The sequence below is a fragment of the Cetorhinus maximus genome, chromosome 7 (assembly GCF_964194155.1).
Source record: "Cetorhinus maximus chromosome 7, sCetMax3.hap1.1, whole genome shotgun sequence".
NCBI lineage: Eukaryota > Metazoa > Chordata > Chondrichthyes > Lamniformes > Cetorhinidae > Cetorhinus > Cetorhinus maximus.
In genome coordinates this window covers 2,318,574-2,335,460 of record NC_135885.1, presented here as the reverse complement: position 1 = coordinate 2,335,460, position 16,887 = coordinate 2,318,574, and the positions used below count along the sequence as shown (strand labels likewise).

Below are 16,887 nucleotides of genomic sequence, written 5' to 3'. Positions count from 1 at the left end.
GAGGGTCGCACTTAAATATGGCACCCAGACCTTTGACCCCATTAGGTGATGGCGGAGCGGGCAAATCAGTTCCCAATCGGCCACGTGGTTTGGAGAGACACACGCCTGCAATCTCCCACCATCCCTGCCCAGCAGGAAACGTGGTGTGGATCCCGCCCGCTACCTCACTTTCATTCTGCCTTTTTAACATTATTCTGTATTTTGACTCTATTTGATGTTAGCCTTCCACTTTCCTTGACTATGGGCGGAACCTTCCCCTCCCACCAAGAGTTGGGTATGTGGCAGACAGGAGCAGGGTATGTGGCAGGGGCAAAAAATCAGGTTCCTGACTTTGGGAAATCAGGTGGGAATCCTCCTTACCTGATTTTTATGGTGGGTTCATGTGGGTCACCTTTCCCGCTGGTGAAAATCGGGAACGTATTTTGCATCTCATGAATGCTCATTAACGGGGCAACAGACTGGAATCTAGCGCCACCGTCAAACCTATGCCCCCTCCTGCGGGTATTTGTGTCGCTCATTTACCCAAGTTGATAAACATGGCATGGACCGGGCAAGGGAGACTGACAGGCCGTACCGGTCAGTCAACGTTACCTACACCACTGGTGACCAGCGCAGGCAATGGTACTTATAGAGGTGGGAGCGTTGAAGGCTCCTAGAAAGGGGTTGGGGTGAAGGCACTGAGGGTAGGTGGGGTTTGAAGGATCAAAGGGAAGGGTGGGTGTGTGATCAGGGAAAAGGGGGGAGTGAACAGGGAAGAGGTTTTTTCTTATCGGTGGGGGTCAGTGGAGTCAATAGTGGAGTCCTGGGGTAGAACTGAGGGTGTTGATGGAAGGAAGGGACAGTGACAGTAAGAGGGGGAAGTGGGAAGCAGTAGGGTGAGTGGGTCAGGGTGTGGGTATGTGGTAGGGTGGGTGGGTCAGGGTGTGGGTATGTGGTAGGGTGGGTGGGTCAGGGTGTGGGTATGTGGTAGGGTGGGCGGGTCAGGGTGTGGGTATGTGGTAGGGTGGGTGGGTCAGGGTGTGGGTATGTGGTAGGGCGGGTGGGTCAGGGTGTGGGTATGTGGTAGGATGTGTGGATCAGGGTGTGGGTATGTGGTAGGATGGGTGGGTCAGGGTGTGGATATGTGGCAGGGTGGGTGGGTCAGGGTGTGGGTATGTGGTAGGGTTGGTGGGTCAGGGTGTGGGTATATAGTAGGGCAAGTGGGTCAGAGTGTGGGTATGTGGTAAGGTGGGTCGGTCAGAGTGTGGGTATGTGGTAGGGTGTGTGGATCAGGGTGTGGATATGTGGCAGGGTGGGTGGGTCAGGGTGTGGGTATGTGGTAGGGTGGGTGGGTCAGGGTGTGGATATGTAGTAGGGCAAGTGGGTCAGAGTGTGGGTATGTGGTAAGGTGGGTCGGTCAGAGTGTGGGTATGTGGTAGGGTGTGTGGATCAGGGTGTGGATATGTGGCAGGGTGGGTGGGTCAGGGTGTGGGTATGTGGTAGGGTGGGTGGGTCAGGGTGTGGATATGTGGCAGGGTGGGTGGGTCAGGGTGTGGGTATGTGGTAGGGTGGGTGGATCAGGGTGCGGGTATGTGGGTGGAGTTCTCAGTGAGAGGGTCATTGAGGGGGTTCCGGAATGGTGGCAGGGGCAATGGGAGTGGGCAGGATCAGGGTGTGCATGGGCACTGTGACTGGTGTGGGCTTGTCAGGGAGGGAAGGTATCTCCAGGTCAATGGTTAAAGGGTCCAGGGTGATGGGGGGAAGCTGAAGGGTTGCAGAGGGGAGGGTGAAGGTGAGACTGGGGGAGGTCGATGGTGATGTGGGGAAGTTGGGGGGTGATGGGGGAAGGTAAAAGGTGGTGGAGAGAGTTTGAAAACTGACATGAACCATCACGACAGGAAGACAGCTCAGCAGCGAGGCAACACCCTCGATGCCCAACTGCAAAACCTCGAGGTGGGAGGAGGGTCTTCTCGGGTGGGTGGGGCTGAAGGTCAGAACAACTGGACAACTGAAGGGACAGACTAATAATCATGTGGAGACTGTAGGGGGCTGTGTTATTTTGACATCCTCACCGTCTGGTGAAGGCCACACGGCAGCAGGTCTGGCCCATGGGGTTCTCAGGACATTGAGATCCCAGCAAGGTGCAGAACTGCCATTCACTCTGATCCATTGGCCATCGGCTCCAGTCAGAGCTCGGGGTGAAGGGCGGGAGGGAGGTGGATGCCTACACGGGGCATGTTGGTGAATGGTAGCCAACTCACAACTGCAAACCCCCATCCTCCTGGGGGAATGGATCTGCCAGACAAGGACTCATGTGGTTAGTCTTCCTACCATGACAAGACAAAAGTCTCTCACTAGAGTCTCGAGGGCAGTGGAGGCAAGTGGAATAGTGTGAGTGGGCGGCTTCTCACACATGGCTCTCATCGCCCAGGTTAGAGTGATGCCTCCATGCGCAGGCTGGTATGGGGGGGGAGGAATGCCCATCCTTTGTCCCGCAGGATGTTCTTCAGTTGGAAGGGATGGAGTGTACACGACCACTGAAGCAACTAGTAGCAAGAAGGAATCCAAGAGACTTCCAAACTGTGCAAGTGAACAGGTATTTACAAGTGATTACAATGATTGTACACCCGTGCCATGAGCTTGCATTGAGAACTTCGTAATTTTCCTCACTCCACCGCTACTCCTGGGCACAGCCCTGGCATCCGGAGCTGAAGTGGAGGCAGCCTGCTGACTGATATGCCCTGTTTCCTGAGATGATTTGATGGGTGTCCTCTGATAGCCCAAGGCCTGGACAGCCCAAACCTGCTAAGGATCCCTGTTGTGGGGCAGGTGCACTCTCCTATGCCTGAGCAGCTGGAGTTAATGGGGGCCACAGGCAGACGGGATTTGGAGAGGCTGGACATGCTTGGAGTGTGCTAGCTGAATAGCACCTCCTGCTTTTGAGTGCCTAAGGGCCCCTCCTTGGCTCCTTGAGGAGAAGGGGCACATGGGGGAGGTCGAAATGCCCCATTCCCCTCTCGCGTAGCCACTGCTGGGACACAGTCATGGTTACAGTGATGGTGTGCAGGTCTGAGCGTATATCCAGCAGAAACCGCTGGACCTGGACCTCCATGGCATCTGCCATCCTCCCCATGGAGACCTCCATGTGCTCACATGCTGGAGCCAGTGCACCAGAGAGCACGTGGACGGACTCCTCAATCTCTCGTACCACTCTGTTGAGGGCCTTTTACATCTCTGACTGATGTTCCCTGGCGTCTCTCTGAATCTCCACCATATTTTCTATGGTTGCTTCCAGAGACTTGTCATTGGTCTCAGACCGAGCAGGTGCCCGTTCTCCAGCAGTCCTGCAAGTGCCAGAAACCTTGGCTGTCACTGCCTCCACCTGCTGTGGATTTGTGTGTGTGAGGTGATCACCAGAGTGTGATCCCAAAGCCTAAACTAGATCTATGACCCACTGAGGTTTGAGCCTGTGTGTTGGTGGAGGGTGCAGGGGACACTGTGATGGCTGTACAGGTGTGAAGTTGTTGTTGTCTTCCTCTGAGGTGGTTTGGGGGCTGGGGTTATCCTCTGAGGTGGTCTGGGGGCTGGGGCTGCCCTCTGAGGTGGTCTGGGGGCTGGGGCTGTCCTCTGAAGAGGTCTGGGGGCTGGGGCTGCCCTCTGAGGGGGTCTGGGGGCTGGGGCTGCCCTCTGAGGTGGCCTGGGGGCTGGGGCTGTCCTCTGAGGTGGTCTGGGGGCTGGGGCTGCCCTCTGAGGTGGTCTGGGGGCTGGGGCTGCCCTCTGAGGTGGTCTGGGGGCTGGGGCTGTCCTCTGAGGTGGCCTGGGGGCTGGGGCTGTCCTCTGAGGTGGTCTGGGGGCTGGGGCTGTCCTCTGAGGGGGACATTGGCCTCCCCCTCTTCGTGCTGGCTCCTGGGATGGAGAAAGGAGAGAATGAGCCTGGGCTGGCTCAAACATTGCCCACATCGATCACCTGGGATTTCCGAAGCTCTGGAATAATGCACATTTCCTCACTGGATTCTTGGGAGAGGCTGACCTCGCCCTTGACACAGGCACAGTCTCTATCCTACCTGCTCAAATGCAGTGAGGGGTCGCATCCCACCTCCCACTTCCTCTCTCTCCTTCCTGTTGTGGATGGTCTTCTCCTGCATAAAAATAGTTGGGTGGACTGTGAGTAAGTTTGGTGAAAGAGCAGATCACAGACTGCCAATCCTGCAGCCACTAACTGACCTCCTGACACCCCACAGCCTGACCACCATGTACAGGCCCAAGTCAGGAGCCTGATGGAAAACTCTCCAGTTTCTTGCATGAGTCGCAAAAAGTTAGTGTGTAGGTACAGCCAGTAATTAAAGCGGCTAATGGAATGTTATCCTTTATTACGAGAGGGATTGAACATAAAAGTAAGGATAAAAGCAGAATACTGCAGATGCTGGAAATCTGAAACAAAAACAGAAAATGCTGGAAAACCTCAGCAGGTCTGACAGCATCTGTGGAGAGAGAAACAAAGTTAACGTTTCGAGTCCGTATGACTCTTCTTCAGAGCTGGAGATGGGTCATACAGACTTGAAACGTTAACTTTGTTTCTCTCTCCACAGATGATATAAGTGAGGATGTTATGCTTCAGTTATACAGGGCATTGGGGAGATCGCATCTCGAATACTGTGTGCAGTTTTGGTCTCCTTATTTAAGGAAGGATGTAAATGCATTGGAGGCGGTTCAGAGGAGGTTTACTAGATTGATACCTGGAATGAGTGGGTTGTCTTATGAGGAAAGGTTGGACAGACTGGGCTTGTTTCCACTGGAGTTTAGAAGAGTGAGGAGTGATTTGATTGAAGTTTACAAGATCCTGAATGGTCTTGACAAGGTGGATGTGGAAAGGATGTTTCCTCTTGTAGGTGAGTCCAGAACTAGGGGGCACTGTTTTAAAATTAGGGGTCGCCCTTTTAGGACAGAGATGAGGAGAATGTTTTTCTCTCAGAGGGTTGTGTGGCTTTGGAAATCTCTGCCTCAGAAGGTGGTGGAGGTGGGGTCATTGAATATTTTTAAGGCAGCGGTACATAGATTCTTGTTAGGCAAGGGAATCAAAGGTTATCAGGGGTAGATGGGAATTTGAAACATAAACAGATCAGCCAGGATCTTATTGAATGGCAGAGCAGGCTCGAGGGGCTGAATCTGAACAGCCTGTTCCTGCTCCTATTTCGAATATTCGTATGAATGCAGATCCAGAAAGGCTTAAGCTAGACAGTTTCCAGGACAAAGCAGCCCCCTTGATTGGCACCCCATCCACCACCTTCAACATTCACTCCCTCCACCAGTGACACCCAGTAGCAGCAGTGTGTACCATCGACAAGATGCACTGCAGGAACTGACCAAGGATCCTTTGATATTGCCTTTCAAACCCACGACCTTGACCAGGTAAATGGCAGGGGCAGCAGGTGTATGGGAACAGCAGCACTCCACACTCCATGGCTGTCCCTTCCCTGTGGCTGCATCATAACCCTGCATCTGCCTCTCCAGCAGCACAGCACATAGGCTGCAGCGGTTCACCAAAGCAGTACCCCACTGCCTTCTCAAGGGCATTTAGGGAGGGGCAACAAAAGTGTTGGCCTAGACAGTGACTCCCACATCCCAGAATGAGCGGTGATGAGTTTGGAGTGAGTAGAAGGTTCACTTGCCCTAACGGAGTGGGTTAGATGATTGACCTGTTTCTGACACTGCAGGCCAGTCCTCCTTTGGAGCACTGACGACCCTGGCAGCCTCCTCCCAGGCCACCATGGTCAGGTGAGAGGGTCCTCCTGCTATCCCTTGGAAAGAGGACATGCCATCTTTCCTCAAGACCTGGAGGAGATTCTCCAGGGGGCTTTGCTAATCGTGGGGCTGGAAGTTCCTGTCTCCCTGCATGGGTCCGAATGGTGTCAGTGAAGGCCTGTCCGGGTGACTTTTAAACATGGCGCCCGGACAAGAAGGTGGGGCATCTGACTTCCTGACTGCCCCACCCCGAGACTCTACGTGAACCGTGTGCATGTATAGACAATGAGGTGGGGGGCACATGGTTGTGTGTAATCACCTGCCTGCTCAATAGCAAAAGTACGTCCGACTTCCTGCTCCCACCGTGGGACTTATTACTGGAGCAGAAAATTCTGCCCTATGTTTCTACTTCCCATTCTCAGCTATGTTTCCCTCCTTAAATGAATTCCCCCTCAGGTTCCCAGCACCCTAACAAGCTAGTTTAAACTCTCCCCAACAGCACTAGCAAATCTCCCCTTGAGGACATTAGCCCCAGTCCTGTTAAGGTGTAACCTGTGCTGCTTGTACAGGTCCCACCTGCCCCAAGACCAGTCCCAATGCCTCAGAAATCTAAAGCCCTCCCTCCTACTCCATTTCTCCAGCCACGTGTTCATTTTCTTCATCTTCCCATTTCTGTACTCACTAGCATGTAGCACTCGGAGTGATCCTGGGGTTATAACCTCCTGCTTTTTAATTCCCTTCCTAACTCCCTAAAAGCTGCATTCAGGACCTCAGCCCTGTTCCTACCAAGATCATTGGTCCCAATGTGGACCACCACCTCTGGCTGTTCACCCTCCCCCAGAAGAATGTCTACAGCTGCTCTGTGACATTCTTGACCCAGGCACCAGGGAGGCAACATCGCATCCTGGAGTCACGTCTACGGCCACAGAAACACCTGTCTGCTCCTCTAACCAATGAACCCCCTATCACTATAGCTCTTCCACTCTTCTCCCTCCCCTCCTGTGCAGCTGAGCCACCTAAGGTGCCAAGGACTTGGCTCTTTCTGCACTCCTCTGAGGAAGCATCACCATCAGCAGTATCCAAAATGGAAAATCAGCAAGCAAGCCAGATAAACTCAGGGGGCTCCCAGCCTACCTGCATGCTACTCCTAGACTGTCTGGTGGTCCCCATTCCCCCTCAGCTTGCAAACTCCTAACCTGCGATATGACCATTTCCTTAAAGGAGCTATCCATGTAGTCCTCAGCTTCATGGATGCACCACAGTAACTCCAGCTGTCCCTCGAATTCCAAAACCCACAGCTTCGAGTTTCTGCAGCTGGTAACACTTACTGCACATCTGTTCTTCGAGGCCATGTGTAGGGTACACAGTTCCTCACATCCCACAGGATTGAGGTTCCAAGCGGCTGACCTGCCCTGCCATACCTTAAACTTCCTTTTGTACTATTTGTGGTGAGGTGAGATTAACTGCCCTTGACACCAAGGCAGCATTTGACCGAGTGTGGCATCAAGGAGCACTAGCAAAACTGGAGTCAATGGGAATTGGGGAGAAAACTCTCTGCACTGGTTGGAGTCATACCGAGCACAAAGGAAGATGGTTGTGGTTGTTGGAGGTCAGTCATCTCAGCTCCAGGACATCACTGCAGGAGTTCCTCAGGGTAGTGTCCTCGGCCCAAAGATCTTCAGCTGCTTCATCAATGACCTTCCTTCCATCATAAGGTCAGAAGTGGGGATGTTCGCTGATGATTGCACAATGTTCAGCACCATTCGCGACTCCTCAGATACTGAAGCAGTCCATGTCCAAATGCAGCAAGACCTGTACAATATCCAGGCTTGGGCTGACAAGTGGCAAGAAACATTCATGCCACACAAGTGTCAGACAATAACCACCTCCAAAGAGGGAGAATCTAAGCTTCTCCCCTTGGCATCAATGGCAATGGCATTACCATCACTGAATCCCCCACTATCAACATCCTGGGGGTTACAATTGACTAGAAACTGAACTGGACTAGCCATATAAATACTGTGGCTACAAGAGCAGGTCAGAGATTAGGAATCCTGCGATGACTAACTCACCTCCTGACTCCCCAAAGGGTGTCCACCATCTTCAAGGCACAAGTCAGGAGTGTAAAGGAATCCTCTCCACTTGCCTGGATGAGTGCAGCTCCCACAACACTCAAGAAGCTCAACACCGTCTAGCACAAAGCAGCCCGCTTGATTGGCACCACATCCACAAACATTCACTCCCTCCACCACCGACGCACAGTAGCAGCAGTGTGTACCATCTACAAGATGCACTGCAGGAATTCACCAAGGCTCCTTAGACAGCACCTTCTAAACCCACGACTGCTTCTATCTAGAAGGACAAGGGCTGCATATAGATGGGAACACCACCATCTGCAAGTTCCTCTCTAAGCCACTCACCATCCTGACTTGGAAATATATCACTGTTCCTTCACTGTCACTGGATCAAAATCTGGAACTCCCTCCCTAACAGCACTGTGGGTGTACCTACATCACATGGACTGCAGCAGCTCAAGAAGGCAGCTCACAACCACCTCCTCAAGGGCAACTAGGGATGGGCAATAAATGCTGGCCCAGCCAGCGAAGCCCACACCCTATGAACGAATAAAAAAAAAGGTTACTGTAAACCGGGGACTGGAACGTAGAAAATAGAATTATTCAACTTTACTCACTAGCCTACTCCTCCTCCTGTTCCCATAAGGTACCTAGGGCTTATGTAAAACTTTTATGTTTTTCTATAATCCAGCTCTTTAGACACCTTTCCTAAAAGTAGTGAACTAATTTAATTACTGTTTGCACAAGACCTTTACAATAGGTACTGACCAATCAACCTATGACTTTGCTGTGATGTCAGTTGTTTTTCACTCTACCTTCAAACTCAGTGCACTTTGATCCCAGCAGGTGACTAGTGTGCCTCTCCAACTCCCAGGTAGGTGTAGGCCTCAAGCCTTTGCCCTGCTATATACCCTCCACTCCACACTGGCTCCACACAGGCCGCTGCCTCTCCGACTCCCAGGTAAGTCCCTGCTCGTGTCCACACAGGCTGGAAGAACCTTAAGGCAATCAACTCCGTGTTTTCCTATCACATCACACTTGATTTTCTCAGAATGTGGTTGGTCCATTCTGGAGACACAGACCGGACTGACTGCCCATCTTAGGGTCCTCCTCTTGCCCGCTCTTCTCTAATAGAGCAGTGTTCCATCAGTACTGACCCTCTGACAGTGCAGCACTCCCTCAGTACTGACCCTCTGACAGTGCAGCACTCCCTCAGTACTGACCCTCCGACAGTGCAGCACTCCCTCAGTACTGACCCTCTGACAGTGCTGCACTCCCTCAGTACTGACCCTCTGACAGTGCAGCACTCCCTCAGTACTGACCCTCCGACAGTGCAGCACTCCCTCAGTACTGACCCTCTGACAGTGCAGCACTCCCTCAGTACTGACCCTCTGACTATGCAGCACTCCCTCAGTACTGACCCTCTGACAGTGCTGCACTCCCTCAGTACTGACCCTCCGACAGTGCAGCACTCCCTCAGTACTGACCCTCTGACAGTGCAGCACTCCCTCAGTACTGACCCTCTGACAGTGCAGCATTCCCTCAGCACTGACCCTCTGACAGTGCAGCACTCCCTCAGCACTGAGCCTCCGACATCCTCGTGCTGCCCAGGAGTGTTTGCCTCAATCATGAGGCTCAAGCATCTGGAATGCAGGTTTGAATCACCTACCTCATGTCTGAGAGAGGAGAGTGATACTGGGTGAGAAAAGCTCCCATGCATGGGCAGGTACTGAGAAACACAGGCGAGTTTTGCATTTAGTGTTATCCCTAACAAGGAGATTGCACTGAACCTGGTACATTTAAACAATCACCATTCACCCATACTGACTCACCTCTGTGTGTCACCATCAGCTCCCTGCTGCCTCTCACTCGTGCTGACCCATGTATTGACCAGGCCATTTGTGCATTTAGTCTGCACTGTGAGCTGTTGGATCTGTCTAGCCCAGTGCTGCATGGCGTTGTTGTGCTGTGACTTCAGCCTCTCTCTATGATTTCCACTCTCTTCGGTGGTTGAAAGTGCATTTGTTCCAAATATTCTTTCTCACAAGCCTGTCATCGAGACTCGCCGAGGCCCCAAGAGACACCAGCTGCATAATGAATCTTAGCAACCAGTGCTTGGTCTCAGATCAGAGAGTATACCTGGAAAAGTGGCTTCAGGTATCACTAACATAATACCCAGGGGCAGCAATCAGTGCAATTTAACTGACACCACTCAACAATCAGTGACCTGGTACCCAAGGGAGAGGGAGAGAGGGAGAGAGAGAGAGAGAGAGGAAGTGAGCAAGGCAGAAAGAGGGTCAATGAAACAGAAAGGGAGAGATTGAAAGGAGAACAGGAGGAGAAAGATAAAATAAAAAAAACTGGAGGAATGGAGGTGGAGAGACAGGAGGAGAAAAGAGGAGGAAGGGGGGGAAGATGGAATGTCAATGGAGGGTGAGGTAGGAAGGGGAAGTAAAGGAGGGTGGAGGGGAGGGACTAGCAGTAAAAGAGAGGGGAAAGGAGAGGAGGGGAGAGGAGAAGAGAGGAGAGGAGATGAGGGGAGGGGAGGGGAGGGGAGGGAATGGGAGGGGAGGGGAGGGGAGGGGAGGGAAGGCGAAGGGAAGTGAGAGGAGGAGAGTGAACATTTCCCATTTTGATGATCTCCATCGTGATGCTGATACCTGGGACTGGTCTCAATTCCGTTTGGTAGACACGACTAAAGATCAGCTCAGCTCCCATCTCCATCCCACCATCAGCTGTCTGCTAAAGTCTGTACTTGTGTACAGTACTGGTTTCCTTATTTAAGAAAAAGATGTGTTTGAATCAGTTCAGGGAAGGTTTACTAGACTAAGATCAGGATTGAGCAAGTTGTCCTATGAGGAGAGGTTGGGCGGGTTAGGCTTGTATCCACTGGAATTTAGAAGAGTAAGAGGCAACTTGACTGAAACCTTTAAGACCTTGAAGGGTCTTTGACAGGGTGGATGTGGAGAGGATGTTTCCTCTTGTGAGAGAGCCTAGAATTAGGGGTGATTGGCGGAACAGGCTCAAGGGGCTGAGTGGCCTGCCCCTACTCCTAAATCGTATCTTTGTACGTACGATCATATTGTAGATCTAACAGGGAACTGTGCCTGATGATGAGGCAATCAGGGGGAGGTGGTGGCACAGTGAGAATGTCACTGGACTAGTAATCCAGAGGCCCAGGCTAACATCCTGGGGACATGGGTTCAAATCCAACCATTGCGGCTGGGGGAATTTAAATTCAATTAATAAACCTGGAATTAAAAATCTAATCTCAGTAATGATGAACATGAAACCACCATCAATTAACATATGGCCCTTTAGGGAAGGAAATCTACCATCCTTACCTGGTCTGGCCTACATATGACTCCAGACCCACAGCAACATGGTCAACGAATGCTGACCTTCCGGCAATACCCACGTCTCATGAGTGGATAAAGAAAAAAAATTGTCAGATGGCCCTTGACCACGGTATTGGGCTAATCCACTGCATTGTGTGATAAACCCACACAGCAGCCCACTTTGAACAGATACTGGGAGCCCAGATTTATCCACATTGCCCCTCACTGCATGTGTCTGGGGGGCTATAGTGACAATCCTTGATGAAGCTGATGCATATAAAATGCCAATTTGGGCAACGTTTTGGAGATAATGTGAAGTAAAAGTTAGCACACTTCAAACACGTACCACAGTGAGGGTCAGTGTGTGTTGGACCCATACCCCAGTGAGAGTCAGTGTGTATGGGACCCGTACCCCAGTGAGAGTCAGTGGGTGTGGGACCCGTACCCCAGTGAGAGTCAGTGGGTGTGGGACCCGTACCCCAGTGAGAGTCAGTGTGTATGGGACCCGTGCCCCAGTGAGAGTCAGTGGGTGTGGGACCCGTACCCCAGTGAGATTCAGTGGGTGTGGGACCCGTACCCCAGTGATAGTCAGTGTGTATGGGACCCGTGCCCCAGTGAGAGTCAGTGTGTGTGGGACCCGTACCCCAGTGAGAGTCAGTGTGTGTGGGACCCGTACCCCAGTGAGAGTCAGTGTGTGTGGGACCCGTACCCCAGTGAGAGTCAGTGTGTGTGGGACCCGTACCCCAGTGAGAGTCAGTGTGTGTGGGACCCGTACCCCAGTGAGAGTCAGTGTGTGTGGGACCCGTACCCCAGTGAGAGTCAGTGGGTGTGGGACCCGTACCCCAGTGAGAGTCAGTGTGTGTGGGACCCGTGCCCCAGTGAGAGTCAGTGTGTGTGGGACCTGTACCCCAGTGAGAGTCAGTGGGTGTGGGACACGTACCCCAGTGAGAGTCAGTGGGTGTGGGACCCGTACCCCAGTGATAGTCAGTGTGTATGGGACCCGTGCCCCAGTGAGAGTCAGTGGGTGTGGGACCCGTACCCCAGTGAGAGTCAGTGGGTGTGGGACCCGTACCCCAGTGAGAGTCAGTGTGTGTGGGACCCGTACCCCAGTGAGAGTCAGTGTGTGTGGGACCCGTACCCCAGTGAGAGTCAGTGTGTGTGGGACCCGTACCCCAGTGAGAGTCAGTGTGTGTGGGACCCGTACCCCAGTGAGAGTCAGTGGGTGTGGGACCCGTACCCCAGTGAGAGTCAGTGTGTGTGGGACCCGTGCCCCAGTGAGAGTCAGTGTGTGTGGGACCTGTACCCCAGTGAGAGTCAGTGGGTGTGGGACACGTACCCCAGTGAGAGTCAGTGGGTGTGGGACCCGTACCCCAGTGATAGTCAGTGTGTATGGGACCCGTGCCCCAGTGAGAGTCAGTGGGTGTGGGACCCGTACCCCAGTGAGAGTCAGTGGGTGTGGGACTCGTACCCCAGTGAGAGTCAGTGTGTGTGGGACCCGTACCCCAGTGAGAGTCAGTGTGTGTGAGACTCGTACCTCATTGAGAGTCAGTGTGTGTGGAACCCATACCCCAGTGAGAGTCAGTGTGTGTGGAACCTGTACCCCAATGAGAGTCAGTGTGTGTGGTACCCATACCCCACTGAGAGTCAGTGTGTTTGGGACCCGTACCCCAGTGAGAGTCAGTGTGTGTGGGACCCGTGCCACAGTGAGAGACAGTGGGTGTGGGACCCGTACCCCAGTGAGAGTCAGTGGGTGTGGGACCCGTATCCCAGTGAGAGTCAGTGTGTGTGGGACCTGTACCCCAGTGAGAGTCACTGTGTGTGGAACCAGTACCCCAATGAGAGTCAGTGTGTGTGGTACCCATACCCCAGTGAGAGTCAGTGTGTGTGGAACCTGTACCCCAATGAGAGTCAGTGTGTGTGGAAACCGTATCCCACTGAGAGTCAGTGCGTGTGGGACCCGTACCCCAGTGAGAGTCAGTGTGTGTGGGACCTGCACCCCAGTGAGAGTTAGTGTGTGTGGGACCTGTATCCCACTGAGAGTCAGTGTGTGTGGGACCCGTACCCCAGTGAGAGTCAGTGCGTGTGGGACCCGTACCCCAGTGAGAGTCAGTGCGTGTGGGACCCGTACCCCAGTGAGAGTCAGTGTGTGTGGGACCCATACCCCAGTGAGAGTCAGTGTTTGTGGGACCCATACCCCTGTGAGAGTCAGTGCGTGTGGGACCGGTACCCCAGTGAGAGTCAGTGTGTGTGGGACCCGTACCCCAGTGAGAGGCAGTGTGTGTGGGACCCGTACTCCAGTGAGAGTCATTGTGTGTGGAACCCGTACTCCAGTGAGAGTCAGTGTGTGTGGGACCCATACCCCAGTGAGAGTCATTGTGTGTGGAACCCGTACCCCAGTGAGAGTCAGTGTGTGTGAGACCCGTACCCCAGTGAGAGTCAGTGAATGTGGAAATCTGCACCCCAGTGAGAGTCAGTGGGTGTGGGACCTGTATCCCACTGAGAGTCAGTGTGTATGGGACCCGTACCCCAGTGAGAGTCAGTGTGTGTGGGACCCGTACCCCAGTGATAGTCAGTGTGTGTGGGACCCGTGCCCCAGTGAGAGTCAGTGGGTGTGGGACCCGTACCCCAGTGAGAGTCAGTGGGTGTGGGACCCGTACCCCAGTGAGAGTCAGTGTGTGTGGGACCCGTACCCCTGTGAGAGTCAGTGCGTGTGGGACCGGTACCCCAGTGATAGTCAGTGTGTGTGGGACCCGTGCCCCAGTGAGAGTCAGTGGGTGTGGGACCCGTACCCCAGTGAGAGTCAGTGTGTGTGGAACCTGTACCCCAGTGAGAGTCAGTGTGTGTGGAACCTGTACCCCAATGAGAATCAGTGTGTGTGGAACCCATACCCCAGTGAGAGTCAGTGTGTGTGGGACCCGTACCCCAGTGAGAGTCAGTGCGTGTGGAACCTGTACCCCAGTGAGAGTCAGTGTGTGTGGGACCCGTACCCCAGTGAGAGGCAGTGTGTGTGGGACCCGTACTCCAGTGAGAGTCAGTATGTGTGGAACCTGTACCCCAATGAGAATCAGTGTGTGTGGGACCCGTACCCCAGTGAGAGGCAGTGTGTGTGGGACCCGTACTCCAGTGAGAGTCATTGTGTGTGGAACCCGTACTCCAGTGAGAGTCAGTGTGTGTGGGACCCGTACCCCAGTGAGAGTCAGTGTGTGTGGGACCCATACCCCAGTGAGAGTCATTGTGTGTGGGACCCGTACCCCAGTGAGAGTCAGTGTGTGTGGGACCCAAAACCTAGTGAGAGTCAGTGTGTGTGGAACCCATACCCCAGTGAGGGTCAGCGTGTGTGGAACCCATACCCCAGCGAAAGTCAGTGTGTGAGGGACCCAAAACCTCGTGAGAGTCAGTGTGTGTGGAACCCATATCCCAGTGAGAGTCAGTGTGTGTGAAACCCGTACCCCAGTGAGAGTCAGTGTGTGTGGAACCCATATCCCAGTGAGAGTCAGTGTGTGTGGGACCAGTACCCCAGTGAGAGTCAGTGTGTGTGGGACCCGTACCCCAGTGAGAGTCATTGTGTGTGGAACCCGTACCCCAGTGGGAGTCAGTGTGTGTGGGACCCGTACCCCAGTGAGAGTCAGTGTGTGTGGGACCCGTACCCCAGTGAGAGTCAGTAAATGTGGAAATCTGCACCCCAGTGAGAGTCAGTGTGTGTGGGACCCGTACCCCAGTGAGAGTCAGTGTGTGTGGGACCCGTACCCCAGTGAGAGTCAGTGTGTGTGGGACCTGTATCCCACTGAGAGTCAGTGTGTGTGGGACCCGTACCCCAGTGAGAGTCAGTGGGTGTGGGACCCGTACCCCAGTAAGAGTCAGTGCGTGTGGGACCCGTACCCCAGTGAGAGTCAGTGTGTGTGGGACCTGTACCCCAGTGAGAGTCAGTGTGTGTGGGACCCGTACCCCAGTGAGAGTCAGTGAATGTGGAAATCTGCACCCCAGTGAGAGTCAGTGTGTGTGGGACCTGTATCCCACTGAGAGTCAGTGTGTGTGGGACCCTTACCCCAGTGAGAGTCAGTGCATGTGGGACCCGTACCCAAGTGAGAGTCAGTGTGTGTGGGACCCGTACCCAGTGAGAGTCAGTGTGTGTGGGACCCGTATCCCAGTGAGAGTCAGTGAGTGTGGAAACCTGTAACCCAGTGAGAGTCAGTGAGTGTGGGACCCGTACCCCAGTGAGAGTCAGTGTGTGTGGAACCCGTACCCCAGTGAGAGTCAGTGTGTGTGGGACCTGTATCCCACCGAAAGTCAGTGTGTGTGGGACCCGTACCCCAGTGAGAGTCAGTGTGTGTGGGACCCGTACCCCAGTGAGAATCAGTGTGTGTGGAACCCATACCCTAGTGAGAGTCAGTGTGTGTGGGCCCCATACCCCAGTGAAAGTTAGTGTGTGTGACCCGTACCCCAGTGAGAGTCAGTGTGTGTGGGACCCCGTACCCCAGTGAGAGTCAGTGTGTGTGGAAACCATACCGCAGTGAGAGTCAGTGTGCGAGGGACCCAAAACCTAGTGAGAGTCAGTGTGTGTGGAACCCATACCCCAGTGAGGGTCAGCGTGTGTGGAACCCATACCCCAGTGAAAGTCAGTGTGTGAGGGACCCAAAACCTCGTGAGAGTCAGTGTGTGTGGAACCCATACCCCAGTGAGAGTCAGTGTGTGAGGGACCCAAAACCTTTTGGGAGTGCACCAAACATAAGAACACAAGAAATATGAACAGGAGTAAACCAACTTTGTCATTCAATAAGATCATGATCTGATGTTTAAAGTTAATACTTGAGTACTGTTCCTTGTGGCCAATCCTCCCTTAGTTACAGTTTTTCATCCTGAAAATAAAACATTTATCAGACTCACTGCTTCCTGTTAGTTAGCCAACCCTCCATCCCTGCTAATATTTCGTCACAATACCATGAGCTCTTATCGTGTGTAGACACCTTTTAGGTGGCAACTTCTTGAATTCCTTTTGGAAATCCAAATACACAACATCTACTGGTTCACCTTTATCCACCCTCTTTGTTACATCCTCAAAGAACTTTAATAAATTTGTCATTGTGTTTGACAATGGATTGCAGCATTTTCCCAATCACAAGCCATAGGCTAACAGGCCTATCATTTCCTGCTTTCTGTCTCCATCATTTCTTGAAGAGTGTTGCCACATTTGCGGCTTTCAGTCCAAAGGGATCTTTCAAGAATCTTGGGAATTTTGGAAGATTACAACCAACATATCTGTTGCATGTGGTCTTAAACTGTCATAAGCATGATGGCAACTCCTCGTTGTTGCCCCAGTGCTTTGTAATAATTATATATTAATTGTGTTTGATTGCATGCAGGTGGTGGACATTAACTTACAATTCACTCGTGCTCATTTAAAAATGAACAGACTGAAATGGTGACTGTTCTGTAAGGAGGTGCATGTTTGTAATGTGTATCTCTGTAATTATTATCGGATATATAATTATTTGGACAGCCAAGGGCTGATTAAAGATAGTCAGTATGGCTTTGTGCGTGGTAGGTCGTGTTTAACGAACCTTGTAGAGTTTTTCGAGGAGGGTACCAGGAAAGTAGATGAGTATGACTCTCACTGAGTATGAGATGAAAGTAGAAAGGCTGTGGATGTTGTCTACATGGACTTTAGTAAGGCCTTTGACAAGGTCCCACATGGGAGGTTAGTTCAGAAGGTTCAGATTCTTGGTATCCATGGAGAGGTTGTAAACTGGATTCGA

At 52.7% G+C, this 16,887-nt stretch overlaps 1 protein-coding gene across 1 annotated transcript in view; it reads right to left on the bottom strand.

The window, feature by feature from the left end:
* cnga4 (cyclic nucleotide gated channel subunit alpha 4) overlaps window positions 1-16,887 on the bottom strand; it is a 103,819-nt gene that overhangs the window by 57,814 nt on the left and 29,118 nt on the right. The window lies entirely within an intron of this gene.